At 40.4% G+C, this 26,934-nt stretch overlaps 1 protein-coding gene and 1 long non-coding RNA gene across 18 annotated transcripts in view; one reads left to right on the top strand and one right to left on the bottom strand.

The window, feature by feature from the left end:
* The window catches only part of LOC112824812 (uncharacterized), a 32,704-nt gene extending 30,265 nt beyond the window's left edge, over positions 1 to 2,439 (top strand). Inside the window, exon 3 of the long non-coding RNA XR_003208539.2 lies at positions 1,623 to 2,439. This is a non-coding gene — a long non-coding RNA (uncharacterized lncRNA). The remainder of the gene's footprint in view (positions 1 to 1,622) is intronic.
* The window catches only part of SRPK2 (SRSF protein kinase 2), a 246,250-nt gene that overhangs the window by 146,026 nt on the left and 73,290 nt on the right, over positions 1 to 26,934 (bottom strand). The window lies entirely within an intron of this gene.

The following is a 26,934-nucleotide window of genomic DNA, read 5'->3' as shown; positions in this document are numbered from 1 at the left end:
CCTAACCAACTGAGCCACCCAGGCGCCCTAGTTTCCTTATTCTTAAATATACATTTCCAGATACAGTACCTCTGACTAGAGGTTCAAACAACTGCAGAGTTAGAAGAATCCTCAGAGATCATCACCTAGCTGAACCATCTGAATTTATGAAGAAGAAACTGGAGAGTTAAAAAGGTAAACAACTGGTAGCAAGAACACTCTTCACCTTCTCCAAAAGACTACCATCTCTGAGAGCTACAGCTAAATTACCAAGGACTAGCAACCCAAGCAGAACATTCAGCTTTCTTTAAAATCAGCTTCGGGATGCGTGGGTGGCTCAGGCCGTTGAGCATCTGTCTACCTTCGGCTCAGGTCATGATCCCGGGGTCCTGGGATAGAACCCTGCATTGGGCTCCCTGCTCAGCGGGGAGCCTGCTTCTCCCTCTCCTCCCCACTTGTGCTTTCTCTTGCTCTCTCTCTAAAATCTTTAAAAAAAAAATAAAGTAAAATCAGCTCTAAATTCTACTTTCTCATATCTCCAATCAATTAAAATCATCACTATTAGTCGGCTTTCTTGATTACAACTGGTCAGTCTATGACATCATACTCTTGTTATGCATCTCTTTACACACCAAAAAGGAAAAACCAATTCACCAGGATCTCCCACTCATTCTCCTCTATCCAACCCATAGACCTTCCTCACAAAAACCTTTTATTCTCATACCAACACTTTAAAAGATACTCAAATTCCTTGTAAAGATGAATATTTTTAATTCTTCGGTTAATGGCCTACTATCTCTAATATTTCATTTTCCACTTAATAACATGAGTCTGGAGACTCATGGAACACGCAGGGCCCTGAATCCAGAGCTGAGGCCATCCCTAAGAATCCAGACCAGGAAGAGCAGTTACTGCTAAGTACTATTAAAACAAAGTTCAATAAAGGATGCGCTTCACAGATCAGATAAGCTTGGGAGGGAAAGTGGGCAGCCCTGAATCCACCTGGATCCTAAGAGCAGCGGCAGCATGAGACTAACACAGGGATGCCGTGGAGATGACATGCTCCCACGTCCTTTACAGCACTACACACCAAACATGAGCTCACATGGGACGCTGTCTTTTAGGACATGGAAATTAAATAAGACATAACTGGGCAGACAGTTCTACCTCAATTCTTACACCTACATCCTTTTTCCATGGGTGTTATTCCAACAGATTTACTAAACTTCCTTCCTCTTGCCAAATTCTTTACATAATCATTCACAAAGCTGATTTTATTTTGGGTATACATAAATAAGGAGGATTTTTTTTTTTAAATTAATGCTTTATATATATTTGGAGCCATTTCAGGCTGCAAGAAACAGGTATGTGCTCAGTTTACCTCAGGTGATAGGATAATACTGCCAGAAAACATCTAGAAGTTAAGAACAGAAAAATGCCTCCATAGGCCTCACAGTGAGAATCTTGTTCAAAAGGAAGGGCAGCTCTTGATACTCAGAGCTCCTGTTACCAAGTGCTCAGAAGGATTGCTCTCCACCTTAATGCTTCACCATTCTGGTGATTCAACACCTCTGTGACCCTAATTCCACTTCTCCTGTCACTACCAATTAACCGCTTCTCCTCTCTCTTTCACATGTTCACAGATTCTACTACCGAAGGATGCATGCTACAGGTCTTCTCTCTTGGTGTCTCCAACCTAAGCCTGCAAATATCTTTAAGGGGCTCCCATTTAAATGCAAAACACTGGGCCTGCAGAAGGTTTTCTGGCTCAAGTATCAATCCCTGATATTGCCATCTGGGACCAAGTACTGAGTTCCTGTCTCAAAATTCAAAGACAGACACAGCCGAGACCCTTCATAAAGGGGTAGGAGTAAAGCAAGCGCTCCGAGACCTCTAGGGAGGTTGGTGATTAACTGGCCAACACCATGAAGATGGTCCAACCTAAAAAAGGAGTCCTTGTTATCCCAGCCTTCGTTATTCAAGTCGTCTGCTACAAGAACACACAGAAAAGCAAAAGTTGTGCTAACAAAAACAATCATTAATGAACTGACCATTCAAACTGTCCCTGGTTATCCCGAGCCTCTATGTCCACCCATCAACCCCTTTCTTTCTCTCTGTCTCACTGATGCTCATACAGTCCCAACAACAATTCAAACAGAATGCAAATCCAGAACAAAGTGAAAACTGAAAAAAAGGCAACACAAGATGCAACATTTGACAAAGTTAGTGTAAGATACTAATGAAATATTAGAACCCCAAATGAGGACAGCGCCTGAGAAATGAGGCCACAGGAGGAGTTAGGAAGGTTAGTAACTGATGAGAAAAATCAACGAGAACAATAATATGCTAAGTGTCTCAAGAATAATTATTTGATTATCGGTGACTAATGGGGAAAATAATAAAACTCTTTAATAGTTTACAAAAATGTCCTTCATTACAACTGCATTACAAATTAAGATATCCAATCACGTTATTATGTAAAATTTAGTATGAATACATGTCAAAAACAATTAACACTTGACACATTCTTTGTTCACTCTAATACTCAGTACTTATTTTTCCATTACAATTCAAATTTTCATAAATAAGCTTACTTTCTGGACCTGACTTATTTTTCAAGATAAAAGTCCCAATTTCACCCCCTTCCTTAAAAGTAGTCTTTTTCCACTATCAAATTTTCTCGTGCTATAATCCCCAAACAGGATTACTTGTGTTCCTGAACATGGTACAGTGCCAACGGAGTACAATGTGTTCCCTCCAAGCCCTACAATGAGGCGGGGTGGGAGGGGGAGGGACTGAAGGAGGCGGTAGTCTCCAGCTGGTCAGGTTTTCAGTCTGAACTTCCACGGTGGCTGCTGCTGCCACTTATGAGAAACTTCACTTACTAGAGGAAATATTTTTCCTTCTGTCACACTTTTTAAATTATTCCTGAGTGCAATTTATAACCTAAAAGGAACATTAGTTTAAAAAGAAAGGTTTAGGGGCGCCTGGGTGGCTCAGTCGTTAAGCAACTGCCTTCGGCTCAGGTCATGATCCCAGGGTCCTGGGATGGAGCCCCGCATCGGACTCTGCTTCTCGGGAAGCCTGCTTCTCCCTCTGCCCCTCCCCCTTGCCGTGTTCCCTCCCTCTGTCGCGCTCTGTCAAATAAATAAATAAAAATAAAAATAATTAAAAAGTAAAGGTTTGTTACTGGTTTTCAAGTTGCAGCAAGAAAAGTGGGTCAAGCCCCTCAAACAGGGACTCCCATCCTCGCTTAATCCCAGGAGCCTGCACAGCAAGAGGGAGGGAGAAGAGGAGCCAGGGGCTCCGGAGGCATCTGCACCAGCCCAAGACCCCAGATCACCCATCCTGACACTGTAGGGGTACGTTCAGACTTCATAGTGCATCAGACAGTATTTGTTACCATTGTTTTTGTTCTTCTGATACTGAGGAATTTCAGGACAACTAAATACAAAAATGCACTAAAATGTGAAAATATGAATGTTTAAATAAATGCTTAGTTTTTTTAGCGTCACCATCAATGCCCTCCCTCTATCAGCAATGAAATGTAATGGAACTAATCCCTAAAAACTGTCTACACATTTCTCACCACAGCAGAGTATCATTAATAGTTAATCCTGGCTGCTAAACAGAACAAAGGCACTCTTACCCTGACTCTGTTCGAGAGGCAGAAGAAGTAACACAAGTTCTTAGATAACTGAGCTGTTAAACTCAGGGTGAGAGATCCAATGCTCTGTTTACCATGTCAAGTTTAAAGCTTTCTCTGTTTTACACTCATAAAATAAATACCATTTATATATTTTTCTGATATACAAATTTTAGAAATTACAGTACTCAGAAAAAGGAAGTATTTTATAATCCTTTTTTTTTTTAAAGATTTTATTTATTTATTTGACAGAGAGAGACACAGCGAGAGAGGGAACACAAGCAGGGGGAGTGGGAGAGGGAGAAGCAGGCTTCCCGCGGAGCAGGGAGCCCGATGTGGGGCTCAATCCCAGGACCCTGGGATCATGGCCTGAGCCGAAGGCAGACGCTTAACGACTGAGCCACCCAGGCGCCCCAGTATTTTATAATCCTAAGATTGCTTTTCATGCTACATATTAATATACAATTGAAACTACTCGGTTCTTTAATATTGTGGCTTACAATGTTATAAATTAAGACATTTTAATTTCATTTACAATTTTGGCATATAAAGGACTTTGAGTTCACCAAGGCAATGAATTCTTGCTTTCTGACTCCTTTAATAAACCAAGGTCCATTCAACCATCTTGAAAAGTAACTTCACTATCTTAAGAGGTGGTAAAATTATTGTACAAGGGTTATTTACATGTATAAAAAAAGAAGCCCTATCAAAATATGAAGTATTAGGAGGAATTAGAGTCCCTAACTCCCAATCCACATTAACTTTCAAACTTAACTGAAATTGATGACGCAGTACAATTTTCCCACCCTTCTACATTCCCTCAGTACCAACAGGCACAGCACTAAATGCTACCTGAACAGGGGGAGGAAGAAGGTGTCTCAAAAAAATGACAAAATCCCACTCCTCGGAGAGTTCGCAGCCTAATATTTAACGTTTAGCTTGAACCATCAGGCCTACTTGAGCCCTTTATGTGAATTAACTCACAACAACTGGTGAAGTAGGTAGGTACTCAACATAAATTCCATTTTGCATGCACAGAAACTAATGCTTTGAAAGTTTTAAGAATTTCTAAAACTTCCAGAGCTAAACAATTCCATTTATAATAAAATCAAAAAGAATACTTAGGAATACATTTAACCAAGGAAATGAGAGACTTGCACACTGAAAATGCAAAACATTGTTGAAAGAAATTAAAGACTTAAATGAAAAGACACCTTGTGTTCATGGGTTGGAAGACTTACCATTGTTAAAATGGCCATCCTCCCCAAAATTGATCTACAGATTCACACAATTCCTATCAGAATTCTAACAGCCTTTTTCCCCCCCAGAAATGGGCAAGCTGATCCTTCAATTCATATGGATATTCAAGGGACCGTGAAAAGCCAAAACAATCTTGGAAAAAGAACAAAACTGGAGGACTCACACATCTCGACTTCAAAACTTACTACAAAGCTACAGTAATCAAAACAGTGTGAAACTGGCATAAAGAGAAGACATACAGATCAATGGAATAGAATGAGAGTCCAGAAATAAACCCTCACATTACAGCCAAGTGATTTTCAACAAGAGTGCCAAGGCCATTCGATGGGAAAAGCACAGTCTCTTCAAAAGATGGTGCTGGGGCGCCTGGGTGGCTCAGTCAGTTAAGCGTCTGACTCTTGGTTTTGGCTCAGATCGTGATCTCAAGGTAATGAGACAGAGCTCTGCGTTGGGCTCTGCACTCAGTGCGGAGTCTGCTTGGGATTCTCTCTCTCCCTCTCCCTCTGTCCGTCCCACTCATTCTCTCGCTCTCTCTAAAATAAATAAATTTAGAAAAAAAGAAAAGATGGTTCTAGACAACCAGATATAAACATACAAAAGAATAATGTTGGATTCCTATCTCACAGCACATACAAAAGTTAGGCCCAGGGCGCCTGCGTGGCTCAGTCGGTTGAGCGACTGCCTTCGGCTCAGGTCATGATCCTGGAGTCCTGGGATCGAGTCCCGCGTCAGGCTCCCTGCTCAGCAGGGAGTCTGCCTCTCCCTCTGACCTTCTTCCCTCTCATGTTCTCTCTCTACCATTCTCTCTCTCTCTCAATAAATAAATAAAAATCTTAAAAAAAAGGCCCAAATGGATCAAAGACCTAAATATAGAGGCTAAAACTATAAAACTCTTAAAAGGAAATATAGATGTAAATCTTCATGATTTTGGATTAGGCTAGCTTCTTAAACATGACACAAAAAGTACAAAAAAACAAAAGAATAAACTGAACATCCTAAGAATTACAAACTTTTGTGCATCAAAAAATACTATCAAGGAAAAAAAAAGGTAATCCACAGAATGGGAGTAAATATTTTGCACATCATATATCTGATAAAGAACCAGAATCCCGAATATATAAAGAATTCTTACACTCAACAATTTAAAAAAAACCCAATTTAAAAATGGGCAAAAGATCTAATAGACATTTGTCCAAGGAAAAAACGCAAATGGCCAATAAGCATAGGAGAAGTTAATGTCATTTGTCATCAGGGAAATGCAAATTAGAATAACAATGAAATATCATTTTATACCCACTAAGATGGCTATAATCAAAAAGACAGCAACAAGTGTTGACAAGGATGTGGAGAATTTGGAAACTTCATGTACTGTTGGTGGGAATGTTAACCAGCACAGCTACTTTGGAAAATAATCTGGCAGTTCTTCAGAAAGTTCAACCACAGGTTACCACATGACCTAACAATTCCACTCCTCAGTATATACCCAGGAGAAGTGCAAACATATGTTCATACTGTTCACAAAAAAACATGTACACAAGTGTTATTCATAACATCCAAAAACTGTTAAGAACCCATATATCCATCAGCTGGTGAACGGATAAACGAAATGCGGTATTATCCATACGTAAGAGAAATGTAGTTAATGATACATGCTACCACATGGATAAATCTTGAAACATTATGGAGAGTGAAACAAGCCAGACACAAAACACATATTGCATGATTCCATTTACATGAAATGTCCAGAACAGGGAAATCTAGAGAGACAGTAAGTAGCCGTAAGGGCTGGCGGGGGGAGGGAAAATGGGGAGTATCTGTTAATGCACGAAGAGTTTCTTTTTAGAACGATGAAAATGGTCTGGAATTAGGTAATGGCAATGTCTTTACAAGATTATAAACACTCTAAAAGCCACTGATTTGTAAACTTTAAAATGGTGAAAAAGGTGACCTATGAATTTTATGTCAATTAAAAAAAAAAAAAAAGGATTTCAGAGCTAGTATGTTGCTGAGCCAGCATGAGAACCTGGACAACGGAGCTCAAGCCTAGCTCCATCGCTGTGCTTTGCAGCCTGCAAGGAGGAAATGAGCAGACTGTCTGGGCAGAGGGAAGGGCCAAAGGCGGCATCTGACCTTTATTACTAGCATTAGGAGGACTCGGCCGGGGGCAGAAAAGCCCACTCCCAACAGGAAAATGGCACAAACAAAGCTTAGAGATCCCTGTCGTGTGGGTCATCCGAGTTGCTTTGGTGACCGGCGAGAGTGAAGGAGGTACTGGTAGGAAATAAAGCAGGAGACCCTGGCGGGGTATCTTACATGCCATACAAAGAAGTCCTGCTTTTCCACAGGGTAGAATATAACCAACTACACAGCCACAGCTAAAATAAGAGATCCAATAGGTGAATCAGAATGAAAAGCCAATTTTTAACATCTTATGTCATGCTGGGGAAACAATATTCAACTGCATGGAGCTATTTATGAGACTTGTCGATTCTCCACAATTCAACAACGTGTGTCTGTCCGCCCACATAGTGCCCCTCAGGAACTTAGCCTATTATCACCTCTCTCATTTGTAAATCCTAAAATTCTCATCTCAAGCATCAGTTGTCCCTTATGTCGGTCGATAAAAATCTTTTAATGGCAGCAAGGGATAGTAAAACCTACTTCCAAGGCTTTGTTGCTTTACAAAATGTTATGAAGTACCATAAATACTTTAACAAATCAAACACAGGCTGTTTTATTTTTGTCTGTGGGGTTTCCTACCAATTACATAGACAGAAAAACTCAACTAGTTCTCCATTTTAATATGCAAAAATCCACAAAGAGGGCCTTAGATATATCAAGGACACAGAAAACCTTAGCTTTGTTACATCAAAGTGACCTTGAATCGATATTCCAGAGTACAAGTTCTTCATCCCTTAACATCTCTGGGCATGTATCGAGTTGCTGGTTTCTAGTCACTTAGAAAAAAAATATTCTGAGCATGAAACAATACCTAAAGATTAAGACATTAGGATTCATAACTGTATCTGTGATAACTAGCAACAACAATAACAACAGAAACAGCCAACATTTCATACCAATCACAATGTGTCAGGAACTCTTCCATTTCTGTAAGAACTCTCTTAATAGTCTTATATCCCTGTAAGATAAATATTATCATTATCCCCATTTTACAGACAGGGAAACGAGGTGCAGAATGGCTCAGTAACTTGCCCCCGCTCACAAAGCTAGTAGAGGGGGAATCTGAACCGCAGCGGCCTCTGCACAGTGTCTGGGCCCTCAACCATTATGCTCTACGTGTGGCCCACCTGGAATGTTCTCAAAATTGTCCATAGTAAAAAGCTCGACACTCATTTACGTTGATGTTTATGAGAGCTGTAACACAACCCTACAAATGCAGCCCTATTCAGACTTCATGCTTCCATTTACATTGGTGTTTATGAGAGCTGTAGCATTGCCCTACAAACGTTGGTGTTTATGAGAGCTGTAACACAGCCCTACAAATGCAGCCCTACTCAGACCTCACGCTTACAATCTTGCTGTCCCCTCCTTAAAAAATCTCTTCCTCTCTGTCAATCTTAAAATAATCATTTATGTGTTAAGCACTTGTGGGGGTAAGAGTTGAAAGAAAAACAAATTTTTTGGCTATATTTTGACTGCACTGTATGGGGTAAACTAGGTCCTGAGCCAGTACTGGGTAATTTGGGCACTCTAAGAAAGTCTCGGTATGTACTTCGTGTATTTAATTTTCCTCTTCACCCTAAGGGCCATTCGCACTTATTTGCCAACCTACTAAATCACTCTCTCAGGGTGATGATGCCGAAAAAGTCCTAGAGGTTATTCTGATGCGCAGCCAGTGCTGAGAATCACTGGTTTTACACTTGGCCCCCTGTCTTCCTTATCTAACTAAAATGACAGTATTACAAAAAAACAATTCATTTCACAAGCACAAACGGCCAATCATACCGAACAATATTCTACTTATTGACTTCAGTATAGGGAATGCTAGATAGTTAACAATCCAGCAATTCCACTTCTTCCAAATCTAAGCCAGAGAAACATTCACATGTGGCCTGGGAGAATCACAAAGATGCTCGTCATAATTCTGTATGCAACAGCAACTAATGGATAACAACCCAATTGTTAAATGAACTATAGTACATTCATCATACATTGCATGTGAAAAGAATGAGGTAGCTCTACATGCACTGAATGATCTACAAAACTTAAAACTGCAGCGTACAGAATACACACAGTATAATACTACCTTTATTATAGATGTGTATTTTCACAGGTGTACATAGGTGTGCGTGTGCGTGTGTGTGTGTGTGTGTGTATGTAAATGGGAAGAGTATATTCCAAAATGATTAGAAAAAGGTCTTCTTTACTTTTGCAGATGAAATGAGGAATGAGGAAATGGTGGTCAGAGAATTTTGCCTTTACCTACACTTAAATTTTTTATAGGAGTTATTTGTGTAATTAAAAATAATTTTCTTAAATAATGTTAAGTGCTGCCAAATGATATTCCATTTAAAATAAACCCCTTTTGTGGTTACCCAGCTTTCAAATGGACATTCTGCAAAAAGAATGCCATCACACCATTATAAATAGCCTCCAAAATGCCAATTTTCACTTTCAAATAAAATTCACAGTTTAATCAATATCAAAGCAATTTCTGTTGGAATCCTGAGAGTGTTATACTGAAGGGGAAAAAAAAAAACAGTGAAATTCTTCTGACACTGTTCTATCATAAGAAAGGGAATCTTGTGAAGGTTGTACAAATTGCATTTAAAACTAGCTTTAAAAACTAAATTCAGTCTGTCCCTTCTAATTCTATCAAGAGCAGGCTCTTAAAACAAAATAAAATTGCTGAGACAAATTGGTGAATTCAAAAAGAAAGTATCTAAAAATATAAGTATAATTCAGCAGTCCAAAAATGATCAAGTTTCAACCAGAGGATGCAGTGAGCCTATAAAAGACATGCTACCGCTACAGAAGAAATGCAGAACCCCACAGAGGAGGGTTAAGATAGCTCCGTTTTGTAAGCACAGCCATGGAATATGTGCGTTCTTTTTTAGACAGTGCAGAGGAGAAAGCCATGTGCTTGAGAAACTAGAGTCAAGTGCCAGCGCAATTCCGTACCAAGAAACACTTCCCACGAAAGAACCACCGCAATGAAGAGGTAAGTATAAAATGGCTCAAGAACAGAGGGTTAAGAAATTCTAGTCTTGCTTTTTTAAAAAATATAACTTCCTTTCAGTCATATCATTATCTACTTTAATAACAAAATGGTTCCTCAATTTATACTGAAATATACTAGCCAATGTATTTTAACTCATCTGAAGTAACCTGCTTTTTCCTTTTTCTAAAGCCTAATTCTCTGAAAGCTGGACCAACAAGAAAAAAGGGGAAAGAAAGGGGGAAAATATTTGGACTGACAGTATTCTACTTCTTGAGTTGCCAGAGTCGGGTACTCAGGTGCCTATTTTATTATTCTTCAAACTTATGGGATGCCTGGGTGGCTCAGTTGGTTAAGCGTCCGATTCTTGATTTTAGCTCAGGGTTGTTAAGATTGAGTCCCACATTGCGCTCCATGCTGAGTGTGGAGTCTGCTTAAGATTCTCTCACGCCCTCTCCCTGGGCCTCTGCCCCTCCCCCTCTCCCCTTCTTGGGGGGGGGCAAAAAACAAGAAAAACATTTGTATTTCATGTATTATATACATGAAAGATTGTATAATTTCTAAATGTCTTTAACTTTTCACCAGTTCTTAACCAGTTTCCTCTGCTTTCCTTCCTCTGAACACAGGTGAACCTCAGCCACCCAGCCTTCAAGGAATGAGTGATTCTGGATAGCCATGTGTTAATGATGGTTGAAAGATTATGTGTCTTACCCTTATTTAAGCCATTCTGGATTGATACATTCACTTCTGATTTAAAAATAAAGTTTCTTGGCTACCTCAGAGCCTTTTGTTATAAGTACTACTTGAATATTCTCAGGGCCTCTGAACAGTCTCTTCAGCACCAAGGCTCCAGGTTAGGACAGTGCTTTTAGCTTCTTACTGCTTTTCTTTGTTGTCCCTTACAGTGGCTACATGTGTGCCCTTCCAGTCGGCTCATTCTAACCTGGTGAGTAAACTATAGTTTCCCACACTGTACATTAAGTTTTCTTTAAACTATCTGTAACACTTGAATGTTTATGGGTCCTACACAGTCAAGGCTCATATAAAAACAGTTCTAGGCCCACTCTCTTTTGAGGCTGCCATTGCCACGGTACATCCACTTCTCTTTGAGCATCCGTTTCATTCTTTCCCAAGTGATTAGCTCTATATCTGCAGCTTGCACATGGAATATGAAAATATGCCAGGCTCTTCTACATTATGGTGGTAACAATAACCCTTGTTCTGCATTATGATGTCAATGATAAGATTACGTATCTTTATCTTCATAAAAACACTATGAGGCAGATACAACTATCACCTCTATTTTGTAGATGAGTAAGGGAGGGGCAAAGGTAAGGTAACATGTCTAAAGTCACCCAGCCATTTAGTGGCAGATGCAGAACTTGGCCCCAAGTGGGGCGCCTGGGTGGCTCAGTCAGTTAAGTGTCTGCCTTCGGCTCAGGATGTAATTGGGATTGAGTCCCACATCGGGCTCCCTGCACTGTGGGGAGTCTGCTTCTCCCTCTCCCTCTTCTCCCCCTGCTTGCGCGCGCTCTCTCTCTCTCTCTCTCTCTCTGTTAAATAAATAAATAAAATCTTAAAACAAAACAAAACAAAACAAAACAAAAGAATTTGGCCCCAGGTAACTAAAACTAAAACTCTGAAGCCAGTGCTACTACTATCCACAGTGATAAGAGTGGCCCTACCAAACTGCCCTAATCTCTCCATTTCAGAAATCCAAATTCCTGCGTCAGGGAATGCATTATTCCGATTCATCTTTTCAAGCCAGGCTACGCTATCCACAAGATGTTGGATTCCCTGGGGCCTGCCTGTGCTGGAGCCAGGGTGCACGCCTGATCCAGTCCCTCCAGGGGAGGTAGCACACAGCAGAGCCACATGCAGAGAGGCTACCACAGGGCACCTCCAGGCTACAACCCTGTGTTCTCCTTGTTCCCGACAGCGACCGTGAGGAGCGCTTGACATCTGTCAGGCACAATCCCCAAAGTTCAAGGAATGGGAATGGAAAAGAAAAAATCCAGAGTCTGGGCAGGAGTTTTTCATCAAGCCCTACGGCACCCACAGCAAATTTCTGTTCCAGCTCTACTTCATATGCAAATTTTTCTACTCAAAATGTTAATTACCTATGGTTTGCCAGCACTGTATTTAGGACAGTGTGAATCATAAAAATCCTGTCAAGAGTTCTTTTCTTTACATCTACTCATCAAGGTTCTGGCGAAAAAAAAATTCAGAGTTAAGTATTTCTTCCTCTAAAGGTTCTTAACCCTTGTGAAGTTTGAAACAAAGGAATAGTCATGCCTGAGTCTTTTTTGTTTTTAAAATTCTTTTTCTGTAGCTGAGGACTACAATCCTCTCTAAAATTGTCTTTCAGCAAATATTATTTTTCTTTTAAAAAAGGTTTGTGCTGCTTAATAATTGTAAGTAATCATCCTTTATTCTAGACCTACACTGTCCAATACAGAAATCACTAGCCACATTTGGCCACTTGGGCACTTGAAAGGTGGCTACTCCCAACAGAAAATGAAAAATATTCCATTAATATTTTTACATAGATTATATCTTGATATATGATTTTGGAGATACTGGGTTAAATTTATTATTTAATTATATTATTGGATTTGTGGAATAATCAGTTGTAAAAAAAAAAAAAAAAGACGGAAATTCTGACACATGCTACAACGTGGATGAATCGTAAAAACATGCTAAGTGAAATAAGCCAAACAGAAAAGGACAAACAAGGAGGGTGGGGGGGTGGGTTAGCCTAGTGATGGGTATTAAAGAGGGCACATTCTGCGTGGAGCACTGGGTGTTATGCACAAACAATGAATCATGGAACACTACATCAAAAACTAATGATGTAATGTATGGTGATTAACATAACAATAAAATTTTTTTTAAAAAGGACAAACATAATTCCACTTACGTGAAGTACCTAGAATAAGTAAGTTAATAGAGAAAATAAAACAGAGGTTGCCAGGGGCTGAGGAGGGGAAATGAGGAGTCATGGTTCAGGTTCCACAATGAAGAAGGCTTACTCAGGTAATGAGAGAGGCTGCAAAAGTTACCTCAGATTCTCAGTATAGAGGATATCATCACTGCCAGCAAATCAGTTGGTAGTTTGAGAACCTCTAATGAATACTACCCAATTGAACCCCACAAGAAGAAAGGTCTAATAAACTGGTTTGCTGTCATCAAGCTTAAAAGACAAATCTTATTTTGTCCTACTAAAGAATGGGTCTGAGAAGGACAAGAATACTCTGTGAAACCTCAGAGCCATTCCACAAACCATTCCACAAGTGCTTTTTAACAAGTACCTTCAAAATACTCTGACAAACACAATCAGCTCTGTGCTAAGAGAGAGTACTTCTCTGTATAAAAGACACAATTTTACAAAAGTAACATAGTACACAAAGAAGCAAACAAGTTCTTTTGATTTATAGTATTCAGTCCTCTAAATTTACCAAGTTTTCAAATCTCAATTTATAACCACTTACCCTTGCTCGGGATTTAAGAGATACATTTAGTTCCGTCTCATACTTCTTGAGGCAATGAGTCTTTAGAAGACAGAATCCAAATGTAACAAACGTACTTACTAAAAATCAAATATGCAATGAAGTATGTAAGACAGAGGAACTTCAGGAAAACAAGAGGAAAAGAAAATATGAGGTAAGTCCACTGGCTTTGCAAAAAGTAAAGAAATCCAATCCCAGGAAGCCAAAGGGTGAAAGAGCATCCTAGCCATTCTTGGGTATAAACATAAGGCTTATGACCAACAGAAGAATAATACTAACAACAATAGCAGCTAACAGCTACATGTTACCTGTTGTGGGGGCTTCCTATTTATTAGCTTAGTTAATCCACACAAACCCTCCATGGAGTTGGTACTGTAATTATCACCCTCCCCTCCCTTACTAATGAAGAAACAGAGGCACAGAGAACTTAAATAATTGTGCCCAAGGTCACACAGCTAATAAACGGCAGAGCTGGGAGACAGAGCCAGGTAACCTGGCTCCAGAAGCCGCTGCTACAAAGTGCCTCTCACAATCTTTATGGCAGGTTCACAGTAACATTTATGGGGTGGGGCTCAAGTGCCATGAACTAACAAAAAATGTAGAGACTAAGAATACTTATTGAGCCCCCTCACACTCACCGGACAGTACTCTAGGAAATCTTCAGTAACAATAATTCACAGGTGTGACAGAAGAGTCAAAATGAAATAAACCTATTTTAGAAATAAAACATAAAAACCAACGGACTGTTGGAAATAGCAAACCAACTGCCAATCACAGATCTTCAATTTTACAGGGAGTTCAATGCTATACTGACAGAATGGAATGACACAGGCCGTGCTCCACACACCACACGGGAGTCACAATTGCTGTAATGCAAGGCAGGATGCAACGCATCTATTGTGTCTTGTCACATTTTCCTTCACCATCAACTATATTTGATGTTGTCTTGTTCAACATTTGCAAATTTTTCAAACCACACTCATCTGTAACATGTGGCAACATCCTACAGCCTACTTCCTCAGTTGCGCACTTCGACAAAAGATGAGGCATACCGAGGCCCTTACCACAGTCATCTGAAAGGCCTTCAGAGGTGATCACACTCTGGCAAATTGCCCCCAAACCTGCAAAGTTTTATCAAGCTTTAAGAGAGTTAACAAAACTTTTGATAATCACCTATATCAAGTCTGGTTTTCATTTTTAATTAAGTATAATTCACAAACCGTAAAATTCACCCTCTCGTGTTTAGTTCTCTGTGTTCTGTGCAAAACAAACACAGCTGTGTAACCAACCCCACCAACAAGATAAAGAAGAGTTCCAGGCCCAGAACAATTCCTCCATGTGCCCCTACAGCCAACCCCTCCCTACCCATAACCCCTAGCAATCACAGATCTGCTTTCTGCCCTGTTTTGCCTTTTCCTATACAAATCCAATTGTACAGTCTGCAGGCTTTTGAGTCTGGCTTCTTTCACTAAGCGTAAAACCTTTTTTTTTCTTTTTTTTTCCTTTTAAGATTTATTTATTTATTTATTTACTTGAGACAGAGAAAGACAGAGTGCGAGCAGGGGCAGAGGGAGGGAGAGAGAAATCCTCAAGGAGACTCCCCGCAGAGCATGGAGCCAGATCAGGGCTCAATTGCAAGACCCTGAGATCATGACCTGAGAACCGGCTGCTTAACCAACTGAGCCACCCAGGAGCCCCTAAGCATTAACACATTTTAGATTCATCCATTTGTTGCAATGGTATCAGTAGTCCATTTCTTTTTATTGCTGAGCAACAGTCCATTGTACTGATACACCACCATTTGTTTTTCCATTCACCAGCTGAGAGAAATCTGAATGGTTACCATTTTTGGCAATTGTTAAAAAAAAAAAGCCACTACAAAATTAGTGCACAGATTTTTTGTTTTGTTTTGTTTTGTAATTTATTTATTTTTACTAACATATAATGTATTATTTGTTTCAGGATACAGGTCTGTGATTCATCAGTCTTACACAATTCACAGTGCTCACCATAGTACATAACCTCCCCAATGTCCATCTCACAGGTTTTTATATGAACATAAGTTTTTATTTCACTTCGGTAAAACCCAGGAGTAGGTCGTATGGTATGATGTGTGAAGGGTCCATTGGGTCCACGTCCTCACCAGCACTACGTACAGTCGGTTTCTTTCTATTCTAACCATTTTAAAAGGTGTCTAGAGATATCTCAGTTTAATTTACATTTCCTTAATGACTATTAAATGGCCATCTTTTTATGTGCTTATTTGCCATCTACACATCTTCTTTAGTGAAATGTCAGATGTTTTGCCCATTTTTTGTGTCTTTTCCTGAGTTTGCAAAGTTCTTTATATATTCTAGGAAAAAGTCCTGTATCAGATATATTATTGTAAATATTTTCTACCAGTTTGTGGCTTCTCTTTTTATCTTAACAATGTCTTTTTTTCAAGATTTATTTATTGAGAGAGCACCAACGGGGGGGAGGGGCAGAGGGAGAGAGAATCCACGTAGACTCCCCACTAAGCACAGAGCCTGACTTGGGGCCTGATGCCAGGACCCCGAGATCACGACCCAAACCAACACCAAGAGTCGGACGCTTAAAGGACTGAGCCACACAGTGCCCCAAGATTGTCTTTCAAAGAGGAGACGACTTTAAGTCCAATTTATCTTTTTTTTTTAATGGATCATGCTTTGGGTTTACTTGAGAAGTCTTTGCCTAACTTAAGTCACAAAGATTTTTTCCAAATGTTTTCTTCTAGTTTTTTGTAGTTTTACATTTAAGCCTATAATCCATTTTGAGTTAAATTTTGTATGTTGAGCAAGGTATCAATTACTTTTTTTATTTTTACTGCCTAATCCAAAATTCTGGCCCTTTGAGGATGCAGAGAAAGGGGAACCCTCATATACTGCTGGTGGGAATGCAAACTGCTGCAGCCACTCCAGAAAACTGTATGGAGGTTCCTCAAAAAGTTAAAAATAGAATTACCATACAACCCAGCAATTGCACTACTAGGTATTTACCCAAAGGATACAAGAATTCAGATTCAAAGGGGTACATGCATGCCATTTATAGGAGCACTATCAACAATAGCCAAACTATGGAAGGAGCCCAAATGTCCATCAACTGATGAATGGATAAAGAAGATGTGGTGCGTGCATGTGTGTGTGTGTGTATGTATGTGTGTGTGTGTGTGTGTGTGTGTATAACAAAACATTACTCAGCCATCAAAAAGAATGAAATCTTGACATTTGCAACAATGTAGATGGAGCTAGAGTATATTATGCTAAGCAAAATAAGTCAGTCAGAGACAGATACCATAAAATTTGGAATTTAAGAAACAAAACAGATGAACATATGGGCAGGGGGGTAAAGAGAGAGGGAAACAAACCATAAGAAACTCAACGATAGGGGCGCCTGGGTGGTTAACTGGTTAAGCGTCCGACTCTTAATTTCGGCTCTGATCAAGATCTCACAGTCTTGAGATCAAGCCCAAGTTAGGATCTGTGCTGGGCATGGAGTCTGCTTAAGATTCTCTCTCTCCTTCTGCCCACCCCGCCCCCCAACTCATGCGCATGCATGTGCGCTCTCTCGCTCTCAAATAAATAAATAAATAATTTTAAAAAGAGACTCTTAACAATAGAGAACAAGCAGGACTGATAGAGGGAGGTGGGGGGGATGGGCTAAATGGGTGAGGGGGATTAAGGAGTGCACTTGTGATGCGCACAGGGTGACGTACGGAATTGTTGAATCACAATAGTGTATACCTGGAACTAATATAACACTGTGTGTTAACTATACTGGAATTAAAATAAAATGGGAAAAAAAGTACTGGTCCTTATCAGAGTATTTATTTGAAAATGTTTTCTGGGCACCTATATTTGGCCTAGGGATGCAAGAGTAAATAAGAGGGCACAGACTAATACAGACAACAACAACATAATCAACTCACTAAAATACAAGGTGAGCAGTGTAAAAACAGACTAAGTCCAAGTACAAAGCAAAAGAAGGTACTCAGCAGCTTGCAGAGGCCTAGTTTCAGGCTGAGCAACAGTTCAGGCAGAGAACAACATTCTAGGAAGAGGAAACACCATGAGCAATATACAAAGACTGAAAGAAAAAGGCTTGTTTAGGAAATAGCTGGGGGGAGTGGAATTCTTCTCAACCACTCTGTATTCACGGCAGGCACTTCTGCATGCTAGTATTTCTGGCAGGCCATTTGAGGGGACTAAAAAGCTAAAAACCCCATTACACAAGGAAGCAACAAAATTCAACCACTACTACAGTATAATAGTATTTCTGGGTCTATAAAAGCAAACAAAATTATCAAATAAAGAGGTTTTCAGGATGGTGTGGCTCAGAATAAGGTGCCCAGCCCCAGCCTAGAACAGGTCCAAGTGACTGCACCCGGGGCCAGCAGGGGAGAGAGGAGGTGCGGACCAGCCCTCAGCACAGCTTGTCCCCCAGGATGCCTGCCCTTACCCTCCCAGCACATGGCTCTCAGGGCCACCAAGAGAACCAGCAACAGCCCCCATTCAGCTAACCCAGATGCTGCTCAGTTCTGTCAGCCCAAGTTACCCATGGCACCAGCACCACTAATGTGCCCTAATTTCCCAGCCTTGCCTCCCCTCCCCCCACTGCCCACTGGAGCTTAAGAACCATCAAGCCAGTCCCCACAACCTCTGCCCTGGCTCTAAGAGGACCACTTGCCCGAACGCAACCCGAGAGGCTGCCCTAAAGACATGACTTCTCCTGCAGGCCCCAGGGGCCAGAGGCCCTTGTTCCTCCAGTGACCCCCTCCTGCAAGGCCTGAATGGAGGTGGGGCCACTGTTCTCACGTCCCCATGCTTACTACTGCTGAGTGGGTTCAGACGGGAGAAGCCAATACTTCAAGTTCCCACAATTCTTTCAACTAAGGGCTTTACCCCATCTCAGCAAGGGGAACAGCCTCTTTTCCATCCACATAATTTTTTAAATGAATTATTTTCCATATAGCACATAGATAGGACGAAGAATAGAACATCTGTTTGGAGAATTCCACATTTATTAACCTTTCTGTAAAAGATATTGGTGAACTAACTTTTCAGAAATTAAGAATAAAAAAGAACAATGAACCTTGTAAAGATAAAGTCAATTGCTATCTGGATAAAACTGTATCTATGCTCAGAACAGTAAAGGCTTACATGTGTTATCTGCAGAACAAATAATACTTTAACTGAAACACTAACACTTTCTTCCATCCTATCCCTAACTTTAAGGAAACTCACCGTCCCACATGGCCCACACTCCAAAACCCACTTGCACAGTTTCCACCCGAGAGGTGGGGGGGGAGGTCTTACAACTGGTATCCTAAAGGATCAGCTGAAGGAGTTGAAGTAGACCGCAGGGGTCACCCTATAAAGTCTATCACTTCTTATGTTTGCAAAAGGCTCATCTTCCCTTATCCCTCACTATGGCCTTGACAGCCAGGGTCTCCCTCTCTCAACTCCTAAATCAAACACAAAGCCCTTGATAGAGCAAGCATTCAACAAAAGTTGCTAATACAGATTACCAAATCAACAGGTAAATCTCAGTTGTCATTACTCCCAACATCTGTAGCATCTCAAGGAGAGCACACCCTCCCAGAACCAGCACTGGACTTGGGAGTCCTAAGACCTGGGTTCAGTCGCAGTCTGTATTCGTTCTGTAAACTTTGGGAGAGATACCGAAACTTGTCAGGCCTCAACTTTCTGATCTTTAAAATTTGAGATTTGGTGCTATGATATTCTGTAATATGTTTCAATTAAATCATTACTAGTGCTTCTTTTTGTATTATCTTCTCATTTTTACTCAAATTTTTAAAAATCAGAAACTAGGGGTGCCTGGGTGGCTCAGTCGGTTGAGCATCAGACTCTTGGTTTCGGCTCAGGTCATGATCTCGGGGCCGTGAGATCGAGCCTTGAGTAGGGCTGCATGCCCAGTAGGGAGTTCTCTCCCTCTCCCTCTGCCCCTCCCCTGGCTCACATGTGCTCTCACTCTCTCAAATAAATATTATAAAAATAAAATAATAAAAAATCAGAACCTAACAGAACACTACAGCCTAACATGTCTATCTCTAGTTAAGGGAAATCAATATATTTTGATTACCTTAAAATGGAACTTTTTTTTAAGATTTTATTTTTAAGTAATCTTTACACCCAAAGTTGGGCTCGAACTCACAACCCCAAGATCAAGATTCGCATGCTCTTACGGTGAGCGCTGTGAATTGTGCAAGACTGTTGAATCACAGATCTGTACTTCTGAAACAAATAACGCAACATATTTTAAGAAAAAAGGAAAAGAAGAAGATAACAGGAGAGGAAGAAAAGGGGAGTATGTCAGAGGGGGAGACGAACCATGAGAGATGATGGACTCTGAAAAACAAACTGAGGGTTCTAGAGGGTAGGGGGGTGGGGGGATGGGTTAGCCTGGTGATGGGTATTGAGGAGGGCACGTTCTGCATGGAGCACTGGGTGTTATGAACAAACAATGAATCATGGAACACTGCATCAAAAACTAATGATGTAATATATGGTGATTAACATAACAATAAAAATTAAAAAAAAAAAAAGATTCGCATGCTCTATGAACTCAGCCAGCCAGTCATCCCGAAAAGGAACTTTTTAAACTTTTAAAGAGGAACTTAAAAAAATTAGAATTATTGGCTTTTTCTTCTACCATGGGCAAAGGAGAGCTATAATGGTACCTCTATCCACCGCTGTAAGTGTAACCCATTCTAACACAATGCCTTACAGGAAAGCAGGTCACCAAAACGGCTCAGCTTAATATACTCATAAAATTTAGAATGACAGGATGGATGGACCATCTGTAATCCTTCATAAAAATATTTCTTCCCTCTGAGCTTTTGAAACTTTGTGTGTGGCAGAGTTTGCTGATAAGAACAGTTCCCCAACTCTTGCCCATCCACAGGCAATGATGGGCCAACAAGGAAGCTCTTGGTGAAGACCAGCTGCCTTTCCCACAAGACCTAACAATTCCTGTAGCTCTCCTCAGAGTACAATTTATGTTTGCTCTAGAATTATAAGAGGAATACCTACACATAACAAAGGGGCATGTGGGGAATATGAAAGTATACTGGGAGAATGCCCTAGATGTGTGAAGAGCTGGAGGTGATCACATTTGAGCTCAATATCTATGTGGCCTGGATGGTCACTACAAGAAGAACAAGGAGGCCAAGTGTACCATCGCTGGAGTCAAAATGAGCAGTTAACGGGCTTGCAGTGAATGACTGACTAATTCTGGTGCACAGTCTCATCCAATCTTCTCAGCTGTGATAACAGTATTCTGACTTTTATGTAGGGACCCACTCCTCCCCAACTCTCACATATTCAACTCAGCTGCCATCAACACAGTGTCTAAGTGAACACTCTCATCACATTTCCCAGCAAATGAATTCAGTACCAGGTGACCCAAACTACTCCAGTCAGAAACAATCATAGAATACAACACATTTCCACAGGTCTAAAATATTTCCAAAGTAAAAATGATCACTTCTTCAAGTTATAAGCACATGAGGGTACCACCATAAATGAAGTATAATATTTAACAAACACAGAAACTTTGTGCTTCAACCTAATTTAAATGTACAAATTTATTTTAAGATTTTGTTTATTTTTAGAGAGAGAGAGAGAGAAAACGAACATGAGCAGGAGGAGGGGCACAGGGAGAGGGAGAGAATCCTCAAGCAGACTCCCCGCTGAGTACAGAACCCAACTCCAGGCTCCATCTCATGATCCTGAGATCATGACCTGAGCCAAAATCAAGAGTCGGACAGGACACCCAACTGAGCCACCCAGGCGCCCCTCATGTAGCAAACTTTTAAGTGTGACTTTTGTAAAAATTATGAAAAAGACACACTAATGTTTCAATGCAACACTAAAATACACATATTTTCTGGCATGATTTATGGAAACAAAGGGACAGACACAGGAGGAACGTACTGTAATTTTTTCATATGCAACAACTATTTTCAAGGCACAATGGGTTGAGGTAAATGCATGTAAAGGCTCCACGTTGATATATAATGAAAAATGACCTTATTGAGGAAAAAAAAATGAACATTTAATTTTGTGGGGCATTAAATCCTCAAGTGAAATATCTGGAAATAAAGGGAGAAAGCTCTTAATTTTCACATTACTTTAAAAAAAACTAAAATAAGTAAATAAATAAATAGGACTTGATTCCATCATGACAGAATTAAGTACTGAAAAAGTCCTCAAAATGAGAGTCAGAAAATTGGGATTTAAATTTTTCCTCTTTAGTTAAATTAAGTAAGTCTCATCTTCCATAAGTCTTTTTCCTCATCTATAAAATGCTATCAAAGTAATAATTTAATTCATCCAACTGAATGATTACACAGAAAAATCAGAACACAAGAAAATTTTGTTGGTTGGGGGAAAGGGCCACCCCAGGGGGGGCCAATAAAATATACAGGAAGTAGGGTGAATAATGTTCCAGATATTTTCACTAAGTGATAAAAAGCAGTTAGAACCTGTTCTTTGTTTTGAATCTTTCATGGACAGCTAAAGAAAATAACATTTTGAGAAAATTAGAAGAACTAATGATAAAAGGTTTCACAGTAACCTGAAAACACAGAATTTGCAATGGAAAACTTTGTTGCAGTCCAAACTTCAAAAAAAGTCCGTATCAAAATCACAGGCGAGGACAATGCTAACTTGTTTATTTGCTCTCAATGGCACTGCTACTGCAGGAACATCCCACAAAGACCAAAAGTCAATTGGACCCATTGTTCAAGTCTACTGAAGTAATAAGGAGTTAACTGTGGTTCAGAAACTGCTTTCATCATCCTGGAAACGTTCTGGCTCATAGTCTGAGTCAAAAACAATAAGCCAAAAACTCTTAACAACCCAGGACTGCCTATCCAGGTTATTCACCAGACTTGGCACTCGGTGATTTTTGGCCAATGCCAAAAATTGATTCTAACATCAAAGGATAAAGACTTATGACCAGTGAACATAGTCAAGCCCTGAAGGTGTAACGAGACCTTGAGGTACAATGGCAGCGTTGTCGGAGTAAGTACACAGCATCTGGAAGCCAGGTTCATTTCAACTTGGGACTGGTAAGTGTATTTGTAAGTCTTACTCAGACCATAAAAACTGCAGAGAAGTACGACCTTAAGTGCTTTTTGGAACAGGGCAGAGAACGCATGCATGCATTACAGTCAATAGAAACGTCTTGCCCAAAGACTGGACACTGAGTTTTGCTTTAACCCTTCATTTCCCATCAGGTAATATCCTACACTTTAAGTAGATGGAAAAAACAAAAATAAAAACAAAAACCCTGAAAGAAAAAACAAAATATCTGATCTTTTCATTTAGTATTTAGTATTGTGACTATAGGACTCAGGAGACTAATGATTTATCGAGCAATCCACAGTGCTCAGGACTGTCCTGGCCCCGGGCTGCTATTAGTAACTGCTACACAATGCCTACAGACCCCTTCAGACTATAGGGCCATCTCCTTGCAAAAGAAAAACTAAAAGCCTCCCTAGACTAGAGATAAATCAAAAAGTATATGGCTTAAAATCAAACCACCACAAAGCTACAGAAGATCCTGATCTAACTGAAAAATACCAACTATCACTCTAGAAGCATCCAGGCCATAGCAATAAACAAGCATTCCTCAAAATGCTTTATGTCAAGTACCTATTTTAATGGGTTTCTATGTTCTCTGGATCCTAAAGCCTCAGAAGGAGAGAATACAGGATGTTTACTTAACAAAAATCCTGCCTTATCGAAACAGTATACAAAAAACCATGAAAAGGAACTGTTAGTTCTAAAGAATTAACTTTAAAAAACAAAAAGCTTCCTCCAGATAAACTCCGCTCTCTTCCTCATTCCTGTTAGTCTAATTGTCTTCTATATAATTTGGGGGAGAATCAGAGCGGAATTATCCAAAAGGAGATGATGACGCACAATGCAGAGGAGAAGAAAACTCCATCACCCTCTTAGGGTCAACCACTGGGCCCACAAATCAAACCGATAAAATGCAAATTAACAGGAGGAAAGAAACCTGTTTGTTTACACATACCAAGCGCACACACACAGGAAAACTCAGGTGATGAGCAACTCAAAGGGATGGGTGGAATGCAGGACTTCACAAAAGGCGGTGGAAGGAAAAAGGCTAAGAAAGAAAAAGGCTGGGGGCAGTTGCGAGAAGGGGACTAGGGCCGTACAGGAAAAGAGCGCTGTTGGTAAGGTCTGTGGCAGTGCGAAGATTCTCCTCACTCCCAGCATGAGAAAGGGAAAGACTTCGACAAATGGAAATTTATGTCCTGCTTTTACACAGAAAATAAGAGGTCAGAGAGCTAACTGCCTTCTTTTTGCCATAATGATGTGTTTTGAGGTGGCAAACTTCGTTCTCCCTTCAGCATGCTCACGGAACACCACCAAAAAATTAGAAGAATGTTTTCTTCTTTAAGGCTGATATTGCATGTACTTTTCCAACTATGGGTGGCAATGGAAATATTTCTTTAGCTTGCTGTTGAGAATACTGTTATTTTTCATTTCAGAGAGAGGAAAAGAGGCCCAGTGCTTCAGGCTTTTAAAGGACTTAACCAGGCCCTGGAGGGCCACCGATCTCTGTACTCTCACCTCGTGCCTTTCAATGTATTTACCAAAAATACCATAAATAGTTTTGGAACATTAATGAAAGTCATAATAATTATGAGATATTACTGCAAAGGACATATCACTAGAACCAAACCATTTAAGTAGAATATTTAAATTTAAGAGAACACACCACAGTCAATTTCTGGTCAACTCTTTTAAACCAGGCAAACAACACTCTTAAAATCCCAGAGAAAGGAGTTTTCTACCATTGAAGTAACAGGATGTTACTCTGCCTGAACAAAGAAAAAAAAAGTCCTGTAGGAAGACGTGCTGGCTAACTGCCCTCCTCTCTCGCAGGCACGACACCGCCTGTGGCTGGAAGAGCATTTAACCAAAACATTCATTTACAAATGTCTTTACCAGCCATCCATTTTGATGTTTCATACACTTCTAACTCAAGTAGAGGTAACTTTTAAGAAGAAAATGAAAAATAAATGTCATAAATTTCTCAGAATCAGAAAACACTACCAAAGGAGCACTAACGTAACAGAAAATAATCCCAGGAAAGGGAGGGAAAGGACTCTAACGCCGAGAAAAGCAATGCTGGAACATGAACTTCCAACTTGGTCGTGGAAGTACTAACTCAGTCAGGGCCAGGCGTCAAACCGCCATGCCACCCAATTCTGAGAAGGCAACACAGTCCTTTCGCTCTTACCTCACAGCTCTGCCGAGCGGAGAATGACACCGAGCAGCACGTAGGTGCAAATGGCCCAGGGCTGGCAACACCAAGGCCTCAGCTCCGAAGGAGGTTTCAGTAAAAGGGTCAGATTTTACGTCAAACCATGACTTCCCCAGCAGGGATGGGGGAAGGCAGTGTCAATTAAAGTAATTTTTAGTGTTATTTTAGGAGAGTCTTACTACTAAAACATTTAGAAGTACAAGTGCAGTTCCATCTGCCGTGGTGGATACAAAGAGGCCTTTCTTCAAGGTAAGAAAGGCTTATTGTTAAAACAAGAATTCCACGATCTTTTAAAAAGGATAAACAAATGATAAACCAAAAGAGGGCATACAGAGTGAAATAATTTCCAACATGTACCAAAGTAAGTGCTTCACTCCGGAACTCAGTCTGTTAAAGCTGGTGACCTAGAACTCCGAACACCAACCAAGACAGGCAGGCAGGAGAAGCGTCCTACCCCCTGGCTCCGCCACCCATCTGGCCACTGACATACGCTGATTTCTCACTCTCCTGATACTTCCAAGTCTTATCTAAATCTCACTTTTACATGGAAAAAAACTCCATGAAAAAAAGTACCAAAGGTATAACTCTACAAATGCACAGTGCCTTGAGGAAATCTTTAATAAACATAAGTATGACAGAATACAGAATACAGAGGAATTTAGAGTCCCAGTGGTTTCTGAATTTCCTGCATTGGACTATAAATATACATTTTATAATCAGGATATATATTTTTTATAATCAAGTAGTAATTTAATAATTAGGTGGATATACCATGGCAACTAAGAGTATGGGCTCTGGCTGACTGCCCAGACATGCATGACCACTCCTAAAATTCCAATTACCTAGTATCCCTAACCATTATCCAGAAAAACAGAATTTAGGGGTGCCTGGGTGGCCCAGTCGGTTAAGCAGTCGACTTCTGATTTCAGCTCAGGTCATGATCTCACGGTCATGAGACAGAGCTCAGTGCTCAGTGGGCGGTCTGCCTGAGATTCTCTCCCTCCCTCTCCTGCCCCCCACCCCGAACACATGTGCGCACACTCTCCCTCTCTAAAAACAAATAAATGAAACTTTAAAAAAACCTAGAAAAACAGAATTTATTAAGAATATCTGTCTCATGGGGCACCTGGGTGGCTCAGTCGTTAAGTGTCTGCCTTCAGCTCAGGTCATGATCCCGGGGTCCTGGGATCGAGCCCCGCATCGGGCTCCCTGCTCCGCGGGAAGCCTGCTTTTCCCTCTCCCACTCCCCCTGCTTGTGTTCCCTCTCTTCCTGTGTCTCTCTCTCTGTCAAATAAATAAATAAAATCTTTCAAAAAAAAAAAAAAAGAAAGACTACCTGTCTCATGAGACTGTAGTGAGGATGGCACAAGATAATATACACAAAAGCGGTTGGCAAAGAGGGAGGCTTACAGCTTCACTACTACAGTTGCAGGCTCGTCACTGAATGTATCTCAAAGTTAGAAGTTTGAGGGGAGAAGCTTGTTGCTCCACCTGGAGGTCATCACAGTTTATGATTCTGTTTTCATAGAAAATTAATTCTGCACCAAAGAGAAAGAAAAAAAAAAAAAAAACACTGGAAACAAAACCTGTCCTCCTTTTGCCAACCACCACCCTTGAAAGAGAGGGAGTCGGCACCCAAGCATTCACAGGACTATGATCTCGTAGAGCTCTAGAAAACCCATCCTGCTGCATGCTGTTTTCAAAGTGTAAAAATGTTCATACAGCTTAAATGAGAACTACTGTACACTAGAACTTCTACTTAGGACAACCAGCAGAGCAGGAAGTTACCTTAAGGAATGGTGGACATGTACCAACTTTCTTACTTGTACAGACTTTAATCTTCATTCTGATCACTACTTAAAAAACTATAATGCTAAATTCTTACTATGATTTGGAGCCAAAGAGTATTGTTTTTGAAACTTCCTACTACAATGTTACACATAATGTAACAGAAATTTCACTCAAAGGAATTCTTTTTTTTTTTTTTAAGATTTTATTTATTTATTTGACAGAGAGAG

This window comes from Callorhinus ursinus, unplaced genomic scaffold, assembly GCF_003265705.2.
Source record: "Callorhinus ursinus isolate GAN/ISIS: 27379988/994484 unplaced genomic scaffold, GSC_fseal_2.0 scaffold12, whole genome shotgun sequence".
In the NCBI taxonomy this organism is placed as follows: domain Eukaryota; kingdom Metazoa; phylum Chordata; class Mammalia; order Carnivora; family Otariidae; genus Callorhinus; species Callorhinus ursinus.
The sequence above is the reverse complement of the archived record's forward strand: the minus strand, read 5'-3'. Positions and strand labels throughout refer to the sequence as shown.